At 43.8% G+C, this 17,384-nt stretch overlaps 1 protein-coding gene across 2 annotated transcripts in view; it reads right to left on the reverse strand.

Moving 5' to 3' along the window:
• Positions 1–17,384, reverse strand: part of ANO2 (anoctamin 2) — a 361,403-nt gene that overhangs the window by 147,131 nt on the left and 196,888 nt on the right. The gene's annotated exons all lie outside the window — the stretch shown is intronic.

The raw sequence follows: 17,384 nt of genomic DNA on the forward strand, positions 1-17,384 counted from the left end.
AATTAAGGAAGGAATGAATAAATGGAAAGTTAAAGGATACGAAGTATACATGCTCTTGTTAGCAAAGAAATAAGACAGGGAATTAGTGAGTTAAACATCCAACAACAAAGAACAACAGTTAACCCAAAGAAAGAAGGAAGTAACAAATAATAGATGAGCAGGAAAAAATAAAACAGAAAACAAACAGTAGAATCACATTCCATTTAAAATAGAAAGGGTAAATAAAACCAAAATATTTCTCAAGACTAATAAAATAGATAAACATCTGACATACTGATCAGATTTTTAAAAAGAAAGGTAACACACACAATATTTGGAATCACAAAGGCAATATAATTGCAAATGCCACAAAGGTTAGTAACTTCAAAAGAAGATTCTATGGAGAATTTCATGCCAATAAATTTGAAAATACATACAAAATGGACATTTCCTAGGAAAATATAATTTAACCATGTGGAATCAAGAAGAAAATAAAAACCTGAATAGGACAAAACCAGTAAAAAATATCCGAAATTAAAAATCTACCCACAAAACCCCAGCAGTTGGCCCAGACACTGCTGAAGTGAGTTTTACCAGACTTTGGAGAAACAGATAATCCTGCCCTTCTATAATGTATTGCAGAGAATAAAAAAGAAGGAACACTCCAAACTCATGACATCCAACTTTTACAACCTTGGCACCAAAAGCAGACACACAGTCCAAGAAAGGAAAACTCTAGTCCAACCTCACTAATAGGTGCAAAAATCCTAAATAAAATACAAGCAAAACAAATATTGCAATATACTAAAATAAGTACATAATGAGTTAGTTTTTACCAGGAATGCATGTATAGTTTAACTTAAGAGCTCTGTTAATGAAGTTCAGTACATTTCAAAGGTTAAAGCAGAAAAGCCACAGGATTATTTGAAATGATATAGAAAAAGCATTTGATAATTTAAATTACCTTAGCAAAATGTAAACAGATGGGAACTTCTTTTCATCTGCTAAATGGTATCAACAGAATACCACAGTGAATATCCTATTTATAGATGAACTATTAAAAGCATTCCATTGAAAATCAGGAATAAAATAAGGATACCCACTACTTAAACTTTTATTCAACACTGTACTAAACCCACTGGCCATACAGTAGGATAAGAAAACAAATACAATGTAAGAATTGGAAAGGGAAAAAAACCCAAAATTGTCATTATTTGCAGAAGATGTGATTGTCTACACAGAAAATGTAAGGGGCACTCCATTTTGGGTAGCAGTACACTCACTGTGGGGAAGACCCCTTCCAAGAACAGAAAGCATACTAACGCTTGTTAAAATATATTAAACAATTTCTTTAATTGTGCCTGAACGGGTGATGCAATAAGGAAAGAACCAATTCTAGGTAAATGTACCAATCTCCCCATTCTAACTAAATAGGCAACGAATAAGTCAAAAAGTGTTAGGACTACATGAGAAATTGACAAATTCAGTATTTGACTGTCATTAAATTCCAAATATTTTCTCATTTCTTTTTTGACCCACGAGTTTTTTTTGGAAGAAATTTTTTCAGTTTCAAATATGTGGGGGTAATTTTGGTAATCTTTAAAAATGTATTTTTGAATTAACTGCATTGTGGTCAGGAAATATGATTTTTATAATATAAATTCTGTAAAACATGTTCTGGCCTGCTTCCTGGTTGGTATACGGTCAATTTTCATAAACGTTTCACTACAGGGGAGATTTCAACATAACACACTCTGTAATCGATAATGCGAGAAGATCAAACTCAGCAGATTACAGAGAATTTGAAAATCACAGTTAGCAAACTTGATCTAATAAATTGATTAAAAAAAAAAAAAACTGTACCACTGCTACATGAATACATACCAGATTCAGGTTTTACAAGTAAACTCTATCAGACAATCAAAACAAGGACAATATTCATCATAGGATGCCATAATCATGGTAAAGAAAGAAAACAAGCCGCAGGCTGGGAGAAGATATTTGCAAAGTACACGACTAACAAGGCTAGTATCCATGATATATAAAGAATTCCTATAAATCAAGGGACAAAATATTCAATAGGAAAATGAGCAACCTAAAAGAACAAATAATTCACATGATGAATAAACAAAGGAAAAGATGTCCATTCTCATTAGTAACCCAGAAAATGTAAAATAAAAACATCATGTAGAAAACCATGAAAATTGGTCCCATTTCGTACATGCTATACACAAAAATAAATTCCAGTTAGTTCAAAGATTCATGTGGAAAAGCAACATCTTCAAACTTTTAGGGAAAAAACATAGAATATCTTTATGACCTTGTGGGGTAGAGAAGGATTTCTTAAAACAGAAAGAGGCACACACATACGCAAAAAATACATTTGACTAAATTTAAATTTAAAACTATAATGAAACACCATTTCATAATTATCAACTGGCAAAAATTAAAATCTGCTATCAGCAAGATCTGGTAGGGATGTATGAATTAGCAGGAGTATAAATTAGTTCAGCCATTTTAGAGAACAGTTTGACTTTATCCTGTAAAGATGTGTGTCCTCTAAGAGTAAGTAATTCCATTCCTACATAGTTCTTATATGAATGCTCCCAAACGCATGTGTAAGAGGATTCATAACTGCATCGCTGGTAGCAAAAAATGAAGAATCAACCTCAATACCTTAAACAGGAAAACAGATAGGTGATGATGGGATGCTAATCTCAGGAATACGGTAACTCAGCTTAAGTGAACGCAGTAGAGCTACATATATGGAAGTGAATCTATCTAAAAACAATGCTGAGCAAAATAACAAGCAACCAAATAACATGCACAGTATGATACCATTCAGATAAAGTTTACAAACATGCAAAAAAATACTATAGAGTATTTGGGTGCAAGTATGCTTTTACTAAGCACAAAAATATCCATGAAAATGGTAAGTGCAGAGTTCAGAATATTAGTAACCTCTAGGAAGAGGAGCAGGGGTGTAAAAAGAAGGACGATACACACATATGCTTCACTTGCATTTGTAATGACATTTTTTTAAAAAGATCTAAAGCAAATATGACAAAATGTCCTTTATCGCAAAACTGTGCCATGATGATACAGGTATTCATTCGTTTATTCTTTAGACTTCACTGTAACTTTAAAAGCAAATTATTAGTTTCCTCTAACCCCTCAAAGCAGACAGTCCTCATTTAATGTTTCTGGCAATAGCCTTCTATTTGATCACTTCCAGAAGTGGGGAGCTCACTACCATGGGAGACTACTTATTCAGAAAGCCCAGGATCTAACCTGACAAGGATGCATGCTATTTTTGGAATTTTTCAGTCTTAGATCCAAAAGAGCCAAAAGGTTGGAAAAAAAGAAAAAAAAAAAAAAGGAGGGATTCACGGCCTATAATACATTTGCGGAATTGCAATTAAGTATTTCAAAGCATTAGCTACTCGCCGGAATACATAAATGTCCGAGACCCCTCACAACTCCTGCGTTACCAAGATTGCCATCGGCATCCATCACAATCTGTCTCCGCCCCCGGCCATGTGGCTTCTGCGACATCACGGACCAGTCACACCCAGCTCACAAAGTCACACTCACCACGTACCATGACAGCAGCTCTGTCTCTCCTTTTTATAATAGCACGGTTTTTAAATGGGCAGGCATAAAATAATGCTCTTTTTATAACAATCCTGTCATTGGAAGCTTCTGGTATTTATAAAGTTCTTGAAAAAAAACAGCCTTGTACTGAACTGTGTGATGCAGCCAATTCTGTCGGTGGGCAGATTTGACTGTTAAAAAAGTTCTTCTCCAAGGAATCTGAAATCTGTCTTCCCTGAAACTTTCACCGCTTGGACCTGATCCTGCCCTTGGAATCCCCCAAAGTTTCTCCAGCAAGAGTAAGTACAGGAATAAGTGTGTGTGTGTGTGTGTGTGTGTGTGTGTGTGTGTGTGTGTGTTATCCACCCTATACATATTTCTTATACATATTTTCAATGGTACCCCATGTTTTCTGTGCTTTTAGAGGAAACCTTTCCACTTCTGAGTCTGCCAAGATTCAGATATGAGGGAACCACAGGCAAAGAAACCTTAGATTATAACAAGCATTATTTGAAAAATACAGACATGAAGGTGGTTATGTTTTTAAAACTTACCTACTTAAAGTAATTGAGATTGGAATATCAATGGCCTGTCATTTCTGGGAACATTGTACCTTTGGTTAAGAAACGTAATTTCACTAACAGATTGTTCATCATTATGGCTTTTATATAGTTGGAATTCAACAAAGTTTCATTGAAAAAAATTACGACACTTTATTTTCTTAAAGGCTAGTGATTTACGAGGCCCACTTAGTAGGCACATATGGCATATTTTATTGGGAATGGAGATTATGAAGTGATATTTTCTTTTAGGGTGTGAACTCTGGGTGTGTGATATGTAGATGGTTATCTTACAAACAAGTGTAACTTTAATAGAGGGGAGAGCAAACATTGGCTAATGTCCTCTGCTCATGGCAAGAGAGAAGAAGAGAGGGGGAAAAAAAGGATAGAAAAATAAAAAGGAGGGCAGAGAGAAAAGAGAGTAAACTCAACCCACTGTAAACAAACAGCAAAGATGCAAGGGTGCCAGAACTCCAACCCTCAGCTCCCCAGCCAAGAACCGCAGTGCGGGCTTCCCTCTTCACCCTCCAGGATCACACAAGGGGAGGGCCAGGCAGCGCCCTCGGCCAGATGTGATCATCTATCAGAGCTGGTCCTTGGAGGGGTGTGTAACTCAAGGTCACTTCTGCGAACCCCAATTCACGCACTAGTACATCTGCATAATCCATGCCTAAGACTGTATAAAAAACTAGGAATTCTTACAAATTCTGGCTCTATTGTTTCTGGCCACTCTGTGGCTTCCAAAATAGATATAAAAGGAATTCTCTAAAGCCTATCATAACTGTTGGTTTTTCCTCTTCAGTTCTGATGTTTTAGCTTCTCAAGTCCAGCCCTGAGCAGAAGTCTGCGTTTAATTTAAGACAGTCTCTGCTGTCCAGGCCCCAGCTGCCTTGGACAGCTCCAGCTCCCTTTTTTCTACCCATTTAAGACGGCAAACCCCATGTAGCTCCTTCCAAAGTCAAGTGCTGCCACATCCAGGAGGTTTGCAAAGCCCTTTGGCTTCGGGAGAAGAGTCTTTGACTTTGCCCAAGGGTTCAACCTGGTCCTAGATGCACATTGTGCCCCATGCTTTCTGAGACTGAGTCAGGATCATGGAAAGATGGGGTGGCCCGGGGGTCAGGGATGCCATCCTGGCCCATCACAGGACCCTGGAAATAGTCTTGAACCTAACTAACTTCCTGGTTCATAAAGCAATTTCATATGCATTACCTCATTTGCGCCTCACAAAAACTCTACCAATGGGACAAATATCATCACTTAGGTCTCTGTTTAAAATCCTGCCCACCTCACTCAGAAGGAAATCTGAGTCCTTGCTGTGGCCGGGGAGGCCCTACATGATCCCATCTCTGGCCACTCCCCCACTCTCTCTTTTGCCCTTTCTGTTCCTGTCACACTGGCCTCTTGACCTCTCCTTAAACACATCAAGAAGATTCCTGCCCCAGGGCCTTAGCACTTACTGCTTTCTCTGCCTGTAGGCTCTTTCCCCAGATAGCCATGCTGTTTGCTATCTTACTTCATGATGGTATCTGCTCAGACATTACATTACCTGTCTACCTTCGTAAGAAATAATACCCTTCCCTCCACCTTCTTACTCTGTCCCCTTACTCTGCTTCACAGCACCCACTACCCTTGGATACATAATATATGTATTTGTTCATCTCTGTCATTGTCTGCCCTTCCACTTCCAGAATGGAAGCTCCTTGAGAACAGGCACTTTGCTTTGCTCAAGGCCGTGATCTCGTGGTCTAGAACAGTGCCCGGAACACAGTAAACAGTCAAAAAACTTTCATATTTGAGTTAATGGTGTTATTGCCTAAGTCACACGCGAGGAAAACAAGAGTCAGAGAGGTTCAATAAATTGCCTAAGGACTTGGAGCTGGGAAGCACAAAACGCTCGGTCACCTCTGAAAGTTGGAAGGCCAGAGCTGTGTTCCCAATGCCTGCTCTTGCCAGCCAGGGGACCTTGGGAAAGTGACTTGTCCTCTCTGGACCTTGAATTTTATTTAACAATCTATCTTTCCAAATTTACCTAGCTTTACGATTTACAAAATTCATCTGGGTCTGTATCTTGTTTGATCTTGACAGTCACACCACCCTGTGTGTTAGAGAGGGTGGGTGTCGATCCTAGTAGTTCAGAGAAGCCAAGTGCCTTCCCAAGGTGACCCAGTTAGGACATGGTGGAAGCAAGTCTCCTGGCCAGTTCGAGGCTCTGACGTCCTCTCCAGACCTATTGAGTTGTCAGATCTTTTTCTTCTCCCAGAAGATGCTCAATTAACTTTCTAGTGCATCAGTCTGATTATCAGAAATCCCTGAGTCTTCAGGGCTTATCTTTGAAACCTCTTCCAACTCTTCCAGCCTTCCCAGATTTCCACTGGTCTCTCTTCCCTCTGAACGATGGCGTATATGGAATTTACACTCTATTTGATTCTGGTAAACTGGCTTATGTTCATCACTTTCTAAATGATATATTCTAAATAATAAGATATTTATCGACAGACAGGACATCCTAATTTCGTCCTCTTGCATGTGTCCAATGCCACCTGAATGTCAAATTTATATCTCTGGTCCAGACTTCACCTCTGAGCTCTGGATCCAGCTGCCTGAATGACTTCTCCACCTGGATGTTTTAGAACTACCTTGATTCCCTATATCCAAAATTGAACTAGGATCTATCCCCCAACTGTTTCTCCTCCAGTGTCCCCCATCTTAGTGGGGGACCCCTAATCCCCACCTCCCAGCTGTTCAAACAAGACACCTGTGTATGGTTTTTATCCTTTTCCCCCCAAAAATCTGACTTACCCGACCTGTTAAGTATCTTGAGTTGTATCTACACCTACTTCCTTGTCCGAGAAGATACTGTCAACACTGAATAAAATTACGATATAAAGAGCCGTTTCCTTATTGAAAGTTTGTCTTCCCCACAGACTATAAGCTTCATGAAGGCAGAGAGCACGTCTCTTACCCATTTTTGCACCCTCAGCTCCTAGCACTGTACCTGGCACATAGCAGGTGCTCAATAAGTAGCTACTGAATAAATGATTCCACAAAATGTCACTTGAGATCGTTTGCAAACCCCCTTTAGTTTGGCTTTTCCAAGAGTCTCCACTTGGGTATCAACTAACTGTATTGTCGCCCATGAAGGTTGCTGGTTGTTCCCCAAATCCATTCTCCTGTCTCACAATGTCAGAGCTCCTGGGTTTAGCTGGGTCCATGGATGTCCAGAATAAAAACCACACTCCCCAGCCCCCCTTCCCATTCGGAGGGCCCCCTGCCTGAGTTCCAACTCATGGGAGATGAATGGAATTCACACGCGCAACTTCTGGGTCGTGCCTTTAAGAGGGAGGAGGGTGCCCTTCCGGTCAGTGGTCCTCCTCCTCCTGAGTGTACTCTTTGTCAAAATATTTTACGTTTCAACGCTTTCTAAGTACTTAAACCTCCTCACTTTGACAACCAGAAAGAGATCAAGAACTGGACCAGACCCAGGTCCCATTCAACCCAGGGTTTAGCAACGAACCAGAAGCCTCCAGGGAAGCTGTGAGGGGGCCTGAAACACCTCCCGACATCCTTGCCCATGAGGCTCACCCCAGCTTTATTCACCTACATGGCTCTGCATTCATACACAACCTGGCCAATCCCTTTGAGAATCTCTTTGCATTTGCTGCAAGCAACAACTTTTAGGGCAAATGAGTGAGTCCATTACCATCACCACTGTCCTCCTTCCCTGCCCGCTCTGTCCTATCAGTGTGATCTGACCACGAGGAATTCTGGGGGCACCCAGACCTCAATCGAGACGTGGGGATACAGCCCCAGTGCCTTTGGCCGGTACCCAGAACTCATGCCCCAGACCAACTGTTCTGTAAGGACGGGAGACATCTTGGGCCAGAGGGTATGTGGGTCATGGATGAAACTGCAGAGGAAAAGGGATGGGGTAGGCTGAGGGTCCAGGGGATCCAGAACAGTGGTGGGAATTGGGAGAAAACTGCAAAATGAGGGTGGGAATGGAGCTAGAGGGCAGGGCCTGGAACACCTCTTACGCTGAGTGTGCTGAGCTGTGAATCCGGGGTTGAGGATTCCATGGTAGAGGAAGAGTAACGGCCAGCAGATGGGTGCTGACGCAGTGAAAGAAGGAAGGTGTTGAGAAGGGGGCAGAAGTTGCAAGTGACATTCGTGTGATTATTAGTTTTCCTAGAGGTGGGAAGACCTCCTTGCAAGCCCGAGACAACAGAGACTTTGATTCCGGGACTCCGGACCAGTGGGTAACGGGCGATTACGGTGGAGGGAGAGCCCAGGTCCTGTCGGCTGCAAGAGCTCCCCAGAGATGCTAATGGTGTCGTCCTTTCTGCAAAGAGAAGGCAGCCTGGTACTCGGGACTCTTCTCTGCCAGTGACAAAGGGCAGAGATGACCCGTAACACCGAAGCCTTTCGTAGACAGTTTACCCAGCATTACGAATTAATCGAGCCTCCCTTTTCCAAAAGGACAGTTTGATTTTATAGGTTCTTTCACATATACAGCCTCATTAATGTGCGTTGGGATAGGAGACCTCAGAGAGAGAAGACAGTGATGAAACAGGAGCTGGAGGTCTCTTGCCAAATTCTTTTCACATCCTCATGTAACCAAAGACAAAACCTTCTGAACCACAGAAGCTTCAAGCTTCCGAAGGATATGAGATAGTCAAAAGATGGCTTTATCTATCCAGGCCTATGGAAAAGTTTACAGCACATAGTAGGGCCACTTTAATCATTTATAGACTGATTGGCAGGTGGGATTTTTGGACTCAAGGGGCAAATTCTAACCACAAACAGATAGAAAAAAACGGGAAGCTGGAAGTTATGTTCTTATCAATTCTGTTTAAAGAAAAATAAAAACAAACAAAAAACTGAGGCCCAGAGTTTAAAAGCTGTAGATCTCATAAATGCAGGGCACTTTAATTTACTAAGTCCCTAAAACCAGCTCTTCCCACGAAAGCCAAGCTCTCATTTGAAAAACGGGGAATCCAGGCAAAGCCCAGACATGCTCAGAAATGTTCAACTGCTCCCTTTAAGCCATTTGGTAACTTAGAAAATGTGCACATAATCATCATACTCAAGACCATATACATTAGAATCTAGGTGAACGAGTTTGGGCTTCTCCCTGTGATTAGTAATATTCCAAGGCCTTCCTTTGGGTATTCCTTGAACTCAATTAGCCTAAAAATGTACCTCTAACCCAAACAAAACTTCGGAAACAGGTTCCTTGAGCTGGATGGGCTTCCCAGAGGTGATGTTGTCCAGGTTTCTGCCTATAAACCTGCCTGTATCAGCTCAAGCTAAAGAAAAGGACCAACCAACAGCCTGTAGGTAGCTATTTCTTACTCTAATGAGAGGGTCATGCTGAGATGCGGCCAGCCTAGAAGCCAAAGACACAAGGTCAAACAGAAGAGAAATCTCTCTTTGAGAATTCATCTTGAGAGACAGGAATATCAATTAATGCTTATAAATATCTCTGGGAAACTCCCTTCTTAAAGGGAATGAACTGTGGCTCCCCAAACCATATATCCAAGTCCTGACCCCCAGAAACTGCGGATGTGACTTGACTTGGAAAAGGGTCTTTGCAGATGAAACTAAGTTGAGGATCCTGGGATGAGCTCATCCTAGATTTAGTGTGAGGGCCTAAATCTGATGACCAGTGTCCTTAGAGGGGACACACACAGGGAAGAAGGCCACGTGAAAACAGAGGCAGGGAGTGGAGTGATGCGGCCACAAGCTAAGGAATGCCTGGAGCCACCAGAACCTGGAAGAGGCAAGGAAGGATTCTCCCCCAGAGCCTACAGAGGGAGTGTGGCCCTGCCAACACCTTAATTTGGACTTCTGGCCTCTTGAACCATGAGAGAATAAATTTCTGTTGTTTTAAGACCCCCAGGTTGCAGTAATTTGTTACAGCAGCCCTAGGATATGAATACAAGGGCCAACAGCTAAGTCTGCCCAGGGGGTGAGAGATGGCTCCCAGTGGAGATGACTTTAATTCTGAATTTTCTAGGACAAGAAGGAGTGAGCTGGATAAAAAGGGGGAAAGCATATTCCAAGCAAAGAGACCTGCACGTACAAAGGCACCGGGGCATGACACAGCCAGACGCACCCAGAGAATTGTGAGTGGCTTGGCAACGCTTGGCATAGAAGGTCATGTGGGAAGGTGGGAGATGAAGTTGGAGAGGTGGGTCATGTAGGGCCTTGTGGGTAAAGCCAAGAGGCTTGAAAATAATCCCAAACACTCTGCAGAGCATTAGAGGATTTTAAGCATGGGAGTGTCATAATCAGATTTGCATTCTGGACAGATCCCGCTGACACAGACGCAGAGAACGGGCTGGAAGGGAGGCTGATAAGAGGTGGGAGACCAGTTAGGGGGTCACTGACGTAGCCTAGGAAGATGGGATGAGAGGATGAAGAGGAAGGGACAAACACAAGAGATGTTCAGTGGGTGGCCCCTGACAGATGCGGGGCTCTCGGATGTGGGGGAGAGGGGAAGGGAGCAATTAAGGGTGACTCCAAGGCTTCTGGCTGAGATCGCTGAGTCTTTCAAAACTGGTGTCACTGACCAAGAGTAAAACACGTGCATTTATTCTTGTTTTACTCATTTTTTTTAACCCAAGGATATAGATATTAAATAAACTTTGGTATTTTAAGGTCTCTTGGGGTCTCAAAGCACTTTAAACATTTCCTTGCAGAAAGCAAACAGGCAAGGCACAGTTCCCATTTGGGGAAACTCTGGCAGGTGGTTAAGGGGATGTTCAATCCCCGGGCCCCGCGTGCCAACATTATAACCAGTGTGGTGACAATGCATGAATTGAACCGCCGAGGGGGTCAGCACAGAGAGGGAAGGTTTATGGAGCTTCCTGGAAGAAGTATGGAAGATGACCCACAGGGGCTCTGGGGGACTGGGATCCTGGCTTGTTTACGGAACTGTTGTTACCACGTTCCCTGTGGCGTGATTCACACTGGCAGCCCGACCACCTTCCAGATCTCAAGCTGCCAAACTCCTCTGCTGGATCTGAAACAAGGACGACTCAGGCTCAATCCTTCTTCCATCATCCAAGAAATAGGCTAAAAAAAGCCTGGGGGCTGGGGTCCCCCGGCAACCCTTCTTATCAGGACTCAGTGGGCCCAGAGACACTAATCTCATTTTCCTGGGGACCCACCTCAGGCCCTCCTTCTGTCTGCCAGCTCCCAGCTTCTGCCAGAGCCAGGAGACCGGGGGAAAGATGCTAAAGCCAGAAGAAACAAGATCCCATATCGGGATCTGGCCCAGAGGCTGCTGACTTTGAGGAACCTCCCTGCTTCTCGTAGGCCCACCAAAGTTCTGGCCCATTCTCTTCACTCTCCCATGTAGCGGCTTATCTGCCACTCTACCGGATCACACCAGAGTGACCCTGGATGAGCAAAGGCTTAAAAAACAGAGTCATTTTAGCCAAATTCACACCAGTCCCCAGTCTCTGCTTACATGTCCAAGGCTCTAAGTCCAAAGGAAGGTCAAGAAGGAACCTCGGATAAGGGCTCGCTCCACTTCCTGCTGGTCAAACATGGATTAGACAAGGATGGAGAAGTCAGGGAGGCAGGGTCCGGGACCTCCCGCCGGAGCTAAGGCCGTAGCAGGTTGGGCACCAGGCTCAAGAAACATCCGCCAACCCCTGAGGCTGACCGGCTTGGTGCTACTGCCAGCTTTGTTTTGTTACCTGGGCCTCCAGAGACCTAGAAATATCTCCCATACTCCATTTATGGAATAAAGGCTAAAAAACATGGAGATTATTTTATAATATGGGGTTAATAACATGGGGTTATTTTTTTTTTCTTTTTGGCCACGCTGCACAGCTTGCAGGATCTTAGTTCCCTGACCAGGGATTAAACCTGGGCCCTCGGCAGTGGAAGCTGGGAGTCCTAACCACTGGACCGCCAGGGAATTCCCGAGAATGGGGTTAAAATATGGTGCTCGCTGTCATCCATGAGTGGTACCTATAGTCCCTCCTCCTCCCCCTCCCTTCCCTTCCTCTTCTTCTGTTTTAATGAGATCTACTTATTTTAACTCTGAGTAAGAATTTACATTTTTTGAATTTCAAAGGTGCCCGGTTTAGGATCACAGCATGAAGTAATAAGAAGCCACTATCCTGAACTACATATGATTGGAAAAGCAAAGATGGGGAAGACACCAAATGCACTCCACATCCAAAGAGCCCTCTTAGATCAGTTTAGGGGCTAATACTGCATTTCCGTGAGTCATCAAAAGGGCGTGAAGGTCCACCCTTGGTATTACAGGGAGATAAAGTGACTATCGGGGAGTTCCTAGTCAGATGAAAAATGGCACTAAAGTAAAGAACATCGTATTAAAGTATGTATCAAGTGCTCTTCTGTGGATTAATAATATTTTCCATAAGTCAACACTGTTTGTCTGTACATGTTGGAAAGCTGGAAGAAAAAAAAAATCGTCATCTCAACAACAAGAAATCCTCTCCCTTTCTCGGAAGTCAGAGTGACCCTACTTGCCCTCTAAATTGCTTCCAGAAGTTTATCACAAGCAGTTTCATGCTTTTTTGGTTGATGATTTACCAACCAGGACACATTTCCTCTTGGAGCTAAAACCATAGCTCACGATTTGTCCCACTGATTTCCCTGCCAAAACTTGGCCTTAGTTCAACTGATGAAACATCTTCATTGGAGAAGCCACTCACGACCCATCCATTGCCCCAGAATCATTTTTCCACATTAACGGTGGGGTCGGAAGATGTGAACAGTTCCAGGATTTGATACAAGTAACCCACCGATTCCCGGGATGTGAGAAATGGCTCCCTGACCAGAACCGAACCCCAGAGCCTAAGAGAATGACCCACCTATGCGCCAGAACATCTGCTCTGCCCGCCACGCATGCAAGAAGAACAAAGGCCTCCCGCTCTCCCAGAGGGGTACCCGATCGATGGAAGAGTCCTAGGATATGAATTAAGTGGCCCGACCCAGCTTCACTTACAGTGAACGACTGAGCAGCAACAAGACAGGCAATGACGATAAAGCTGCCTCTACGGTCACGTGCAAGGGCCGCGTCTACGGGGCTCCCTCACCGAGCCCAAAAACATGTGCGGTTAGGAACCCAGGAACTGAGTAAAGATCTTGAGCTTCCAGCAATGTCTCCTACTGATAGAACCCTCCTGAAATACCCGCAATCCTCCTCCGCCTGAAATAACAAGCACGAGTATGGTCATCATATGTTCAACCATAAGGTAAAGACTAAGAGAACTATGACCCATTCATACGATGTATTAATCCAAATAACCCAAGTTTCAGGAAAAAAAAACTGTGTGTTCATCCTATGTTAACTACAGGGTAAGGAAAGGTTAAGAAAACTATAATGCATCCATATGATGAAATATTATGCAATCACTGAAAGGATGCTTAAGAATGGTATTTAATAAGATTGGGACTTGTTCTCAGACTGACAAAAATCATAATATAAAATTAAATATACAGTTGATTTTTTTCAACCATGCGACAATATACGTTAAAAAGAGGGTTACAGTAGGTTTTCTGGGAGATGAAAAATTGGATGAATTGTTTTTCTTCTTTATACTTCCCTTTTCAGAATTTCTACATTTAGCATATATTAGTTGTATATACTGAAAAAACAAAAGTTACTTCATTTGACCAAGCCATGGTTTGCGGGGGCTGGTGAGGAAGGCACTGAAGGAGGAGGTGGTGAGCTGGACGGCAGCCAGGCGTCCCCAGAGTTTCTGTGCTGACTGCTGACCCCCCATCCTGACACCCCAAGTACTGGGGGTGGAAGAGTCCAGAGCGGTCCCTGACTCCACCCAGGGCCCTGAAGTCCAAACTCTCTGGTTCCGAGCGAGATCTTTCATGACTCACTACAGGACCCTGAGCTGGTCACTTCCCTTAAAATAATCCAGCTGGCAAAGAGCACACCGTGGTGTTGGGAGGATTCATTCATTCATGTTTATAGACAAGGTCTCTGAGATTCCTGCATGGGAGTTGCCCCACCCTAAGGAGTGAGAATATTTGGCTGAGTACATTTCCAGGGCAAACGTCCTGCTGCAAATTCTCTAAACTCAACACAGATGCCCAAGTTCAGAATAGAAGTTATGGAAGTTGGCTGGTAGACCGTGCACCATTATAATAAAAACGAATTGGATGTCAACTGCACGCCACCTCGTCTGGCCTTCCTGGGGGACCACGAGGCTGGGTCCAACGGTCCCAGAGTTGAGCAAACTCTGGGCCACTGATGAGCAGGACGGCTTGGCCCTGGGTGGGCATTAACCCTTCCAGGGCTACGTAGCTCCACCACAGGGATGTAAATGGTCAAAACATGCCCTGGAAATCCTCAGTACGGGCCCACCAGCCCTAGACCAAGCAGAAGTAAAATCCTGATGCAGAAAATCCTGGATGTGGTATTGCCGGGACAACGTGAGTATTTCTGAAGAAAAGCAGCAGCAGCAGCTTCCAGACGAGGAAGTGACTTTGGACAACCTGTGGATGAGGAATGACTGGTGGGAAGAGCCGCCCCTTTGCAAAGGCCAGCACTTATCTCAGTCCGTGCTGCAGGCAGCTTCCAACGCGGGGAAAGGACGTGACCGCCGTGAGGGCCAGTGGCGAGCTGCAGAGAGGCCCTGGGTATCCCTCAAGGCTCGGGATACTCTTCTACCCTGTCTCATCTCCTGCCAGTCAGGGGACAAGCCAGTGTTCATTTGTCAGAGGAAATGGAACGCCCGAGTAAGCCCAGAAGATATGGAATTGCATTTCAGAGGCCCTCCTCTGACCACACTTCAGGGATTTCGGCTGGAAGCCAAGATAACAGAAATGAGAAAGGCCCAAAGGGAGTGGGCTTGGGGCTTCTCCCTTCAAAGAAGTTTGTTTTACAGAGATTACAGGTATGGAAGGCCCATTAAATCATGGATCACCTCCTTCCCTGTGTCACTCTGCTCCTAGGCCCCCAAATGTGAAGACAGTGTAAGACATGTAAGTAAGTTAGCAGCCTCTGCTCACCGCTCCAATTAAAGGACCTACTTCTTTTTGCCTCTGGGTTGGCACCTCCACTGACCCCATTCCAGTGTATATGTCACCTTGAACTCCAGATCTGGCCTGCTTGGGAGAGCGGGATGTCATTCTCATAGCAGGTAGTAGCCTATGAATATTAAATACACCTAGTGATCTGATCTTAGATGTTTAAAAAAATAGAAATAGGGGGGCTTCCCTGGTGGCACAGTGGTTGAGAGTCTGCCTGCCAATGCAGGGGACGCGGGTTCGAGCCCTGGTCCGGGAGGATCCCACATGCCGCGGAGCAACTGGGCCCGTGAGCCACAACCACTGAGCCTGCGCGTCTGGAGCCCGTGCTCCGCAACAAGAGAGGCCGCGATAGTGAGAGGCCCGCGCACCGCAATGAAGAGTGGCCCCCGTTCGCCGCAACCAGAGAAAGCCCTCACACAGAAACGAAGACCCAACACAGCCAAAAATAAATAAATTAATTAATTAATTTAAAAAAAAATCGAAATAGGGATCACTACGTTCTTGGGTGTGTTATGTATTAAGTCCAAGCTATCAAGTGAACCCAACTCCAGAGAGGTAACCAGAGAAGTGGGGATCGCCATCAGCTTTGCTGCGGACTTTGTGCATAATTAGTCCCGAAAATCTCATTTGCGCTGCCCCATCTGAAATAACGTGGACATGCCTCTTTCTAGGAGGTTGGGAGAGGGAATGAGGTAAGCACTGAAAGCAGGGGGGATTCTCAGGGTGGGCAGAGGAGGAGTGAAAAGGTTAGCATCTATTCAGATTGCTCTTTCTAGTAATGCTGACATTTTGTCTTGTTGAACAGATAAAAGCCAACATGTCCAAATGGCAATAACTTGGGAGAGAAAAAAAAATGCAGCATGCTCCAGGTTCTGAAACATGTCCCTCAAAATGTAAGCAAACCTACCTCACTGACACAGAGCAAAAACCAAACCTTGGCAAGCCTAAGGGAGAATTAAACAGACAAAAGGGTGCATTCAAGATGTGGTGCTTCCCATGCAAATCAAAACCACAATGAGATACCACCTCACACCTGCTGGAACGGCCACCATCTAGAAGACAAGCAATAACAATTGTTGGCAAAGGTGCGGAGAAAAGGGAAGCCTTGTGCACTGTTGGTGGGAATGTAAATTGGTGCAGACACTGTAAAAAGCAATATAGAGGCTGCTCAAGAAATTTAAAATAGATCTACCATCTGATGCGGCAATTCCACTTCTGGGTATATACCCAAAGGAAATGAAAACAGGATCTCAAAGATATATATGCACCCCCATGTTCATTGAAGCATTATTCACAACAGCCAAGATATGAAAACAAAGTAAGTGCCCTTAAACAGATGAATGGATAAAGAATATGTGAAATATACATAATATGTATATTATATACATCTCTATATAATGGAATATATATATAAATATTTATAATGGAATATTATTCAGCCATGAAAAAGAAATACATCCTGCCATTTGCGACAACATGGATGGGCCTTGAGCATATTATGCTAGGTGAGATAAGTCAGACGAAGCAAGGTAAGTGCTATATGGTATCACTTATACATGAAATCTGAAAAAGCCAAATTCATAAAAACAAAGTGTAAAATGGTGGTTACCAGGGGATGGGGGGTAGAGGGATAGGAAAGATACTGTTTAAGGGTACAAACTTGCAGCACATCGTTAATAAGCCCTAGAGATCTAATGCACAGTACAGTGAGTATACACAACAATAGTGTATCATAACCATCAAACTTGCTAAGAGACTGGAACTTAATGATTCCAGCCACTGAAAACAAAGGATAATTTTGTAACATGACAGAGGTGCTAATTATTGCTACAACAATGGCAATCATATTACGACATATGTGTATCAAATTAACATGCTGTACACCTGAAGTTTACACAATGTTACATGTCAAATACATTACAGTATAACTAAAAAGATATGGTGCTTCCTCAGTGACCCCCAGGATGGAGGCAAGGGATTGAAGGTCCTTCTGTGGCTGAATAGGAGAACAAAAGGCACAGGAACAGCCCTAGGAAACTTCAGAACAGGGGCAAACAAGGGTGTAGAGTGTGTCCCCCTCACTGATCACTGATCCCTTCCCAAAATGGAGTCCCTCCAAACTCCTTAGACATTCCCAGATTCTGCTTTGTGGGTGACAAACCCAACAGAGTCATGGGGCAGACAGAGGGGTGGAACTGGAAGAGGAAGGCATGGGGT

Source organism: Balaenoptera ricei, chromosome 10 (genome assembly GCF_028023285.1).
Source record: "Balaenoptera ricei isolate mBalRic1 chromosome 10, mBalRic1.hap2, whole genome shotgun sequence".
NCBI lineage: Eukaryota > Metazoa > Chordata > Mammalia > Artiodactyla > Balaenopteridae > Balaenoptera > Balaenoptera ricei.